The 2,818-nt window shown below is 43.2% G+C and overlaps 1 protein-coding gene across 2 annotated transcripts in view; it reads left to right on the top strand.

Moving 5' to 3' along the window:
- The first annotated feature begins 223 nt into the window (after positions 1–223).
- The window catches only part of ADNP2 (ADNP homeobox 2), a 24,311-nt gene continuing 21,716 nt past the window's right edge, over positions 224–2,818 (top strand). For both annotated transcript variants that reach the window (XM_019523930.1, XM_019523922.1), the window contains exon 1: positions 224–2,350. The gene's annotated coding sequence lies outside the window, so the exon portion shown is untranslated. The remainder of the gene's footprint in view (positions 2,351–2,818) is intronic.

The following is a 2,818-nucleotide window of genomic DNA, read 5'->3' as shown; positions in this document are numbered from 1 at the left end:
GAGTATTTTAAAATTGCAGAGCTAGTGAGCACTTAATTGCTTATGTACTTTCAAAACTTTGACTAGGTTCCTGCATATTAATGTGCTTAAATTCTTTATTAGGGGCCCTTGATCACATGTCAATCTGCTTGGAGACATATGGCAGCAGTGCACAGGGCAGCCCTGATTGACTGCCCAGAGTTGGCCTGTGTGCCCTTGAAGCACAGTGTGGGGAATGTGAAGCTCCCTGCTTGGGTGGAGCAGCAGAGTCCAGCAAGCGACACACTGCCTCCCTTGTGGGTGGGAGGCAGGAGCAGAGCACCATGGGATGTTGGAGGACCATGCTGTATCTGTTCTCAGAAGAGAACATGTACAGATAGGGTGGCCATTGGTTCTGTTTCATGCTGGATCATCCTGTTTTTAAACTCTTTGTCCCCTGTCCATTTCTGAATGAGGAACTGACAGCGAAAAGTCCTGTTTTTCTGTTCATTGGTGGAAATACATGTCAGTCATTTGCCCTCGTGATTCTGTTGGCTGTGCCGGGAGGTAGGGCAGTGCACAGACAGGAGGAGAGTGGTTCTGAGCTAGGGAGGTGGTAGCCTTGCCCCTCACTGCTGATTGGCCAAGGGGCCTGGTGGCCCCACCTCTTGCTGCTGATTGGTTGAGGAAGCATTGGCCCCACCCGTCACTGCTGATTGACTGAGGGAGCTGCCCTTCACCAAGGGGCTGTTCTATATTCTGAAGAATGCATCAGTGGCCATCCTGTGTATAGACATTTACTTCCCAGCAGAAACTCTCCCAGGAGTGATTTACCTCTGGTGGTTCCCAGGTTTTTTCTCCTGCAGCAGTCATTTTTGCTCTGGGAGAAAATGCTGAATATTTGGACGCTCCTGGTTTCTACTGGGAGTGCAGCAACTCTCCCAGAAGAAACTGAATGTCTGTATGTGGCCAAAATTTGCACACAATCTATAGGGAGAAGAACAGTGAGCAGGCTTGGCTCTAGCTGCTGTTACTTTGTTACTTGCAACAAAGAAATATCTTCTCTTTATTTTGCCTTTCAAAAGCAAGGTGTATGTGTTATTTTGGGGTGTGTTGTGTGTGTGAGAGAATACAGTGTATCTATTACTGAATTTGTGTTTTGGATTCCATGGTTGATTTGATTGTTAAGAGCTGAAGAGACACTAGTAAAGGTTGGGTATTGTTCAGAATGGAAATCAGTTGAAAGTATTGGTTAAAGACTGAAGAAGGTCCAAAAAGTCTCCCCTCAAAATGAAATTGAAAATCATCTATTTTTAACTACTGCATTTAACATTCAAAATACTGAACTGAGGAAAAGTGAAACTGAGGACTTGGAAAAATTGAGTTCAGGAAATCAAAAGGGTTCCTAATTTTGGCAGTCTAAATAAATGTATTCTGTCAGTGGCTGGCACCCTATGGTGCCACCCTGGGATCTGGCCTGCAGTGGTCCTGCCTAACCTCAGGTATGGGGAGAATGAGGCAACATGCATGAAGCTGCCTGCTCCCTCTGGAGTAGTGGGGAGTGGGTATAGAGGTTTGCAGCTTTGGACAACAAAATGTTGCTGATACCTGTATTAGATGCATAATTTCTGTATCCTGCTTCCAAGCAGTGTGTTGGAGATTAATGGTGTAATGTCATGCAGTACATTATGGGATGTAGGTCTCTTGGTTTGAAGAACACTGCCTTTAAAACTGGACTATATATAGTCAGCTCTATTCAAGACTTTTTTTCTTTTGGATAATCTAGGCATTTTATTGTTAAGACAAGACTGAGGAGCATGGGAATGGGTTATATTGTGTTGTCTCTAGAGACCGTGATGATTCTATCTTGTGAGAGAAACTTGCCTTAAGAAACAAGCCGGTTTCATCTCATCCAGAGGCTTTTGTATATGTTAGAAGTAAAATGATCCAATAGAAATATTTTCAGTGGACTCTGGCTTATAATAGAATCCAGATATCTTCCTTGCTTATCAGCTGTTCTGGATGATCTTTGATGGACCAGGGTGCTAGTGAATATTACTCAATATGTACTCATCATAAATGAAAATTTAACTGTAAAGTATGCCCTAATTCCCAGCAGACTTCAATTTAGAATGAGGACTTTGGTACCTCTTTGACTGTGATTTTGATACTTGGATTTTCTTATAGAGCAATACTAGATCAGTTATTTATGATTTTTTGTTCCATTTTCTGTAGGTTCCAGTACCACACCTATTTCCATGGTATCAGAATGTCTTCCAGAGTTTTTACCAAAAAAATTAGGAAAGGAGATTAGCATCTGTCAAATGGGGCTCCCTCTTCATTTCTCTCTACACATCTTTCCTTTGGGGGGAGAAGAGGAGGAGAATAGCATGTGAGTTTTTGGGGTTTTTTTGATCTTACAACAAAGCTCTTCTGTTTTATGAACAAATGTGTGTTTATTCTTGTTGGTGGAGGGGACGTGGGGGAGTCCAGAGTGTGGGGGAAAACTATGTTTTTACTTGGACTGGGGTGTAGGTGAGGTGAGATGGTGATTCAGTTTCTGAGGGGCAGAATTCCACAGCATTAAGGCAGACTTTACTGTGGCAGGAGACTACTTGCTTGTTTCTTTTTGAGATATAGCCCTCAAAAGCATGCAAGGCCCTTGGAGGTGAAGCAGTATTTTGGGTGACTTGGTTCCAGACAACTGTGTTTTTGGAAACCTTCAAACGTCATTAGATCTTTGCAGATCAATGCATGAATTGTAGAAAATGGCTTGGTAAAGTAAGTCTAGGTAACCTGTGTTTTGTGGAGGAGGCAGGCTGCTGCCTTCTGAACCAGTTTCAGTTTTGGGGGGGGGGGG

This window comes from Gavialis gangeticus, unplaced genomic scaffold, assembly GCF_001723915.1.
Source record: "Gavialis gangeticus isolate Ggan-Ray unplaced genomic scaffold, GavGan_comp1, whole genome shotgun sequence".
NCBI classification, from domain to species: Eukaryota; Metazoa; Chordata; order Crocodylia; family Gavialidae; genus Gavialis; species Gavialis gangeticus.
This window is presented reverse-complemented; position numbering and strand designations above follow the sequence as displayed.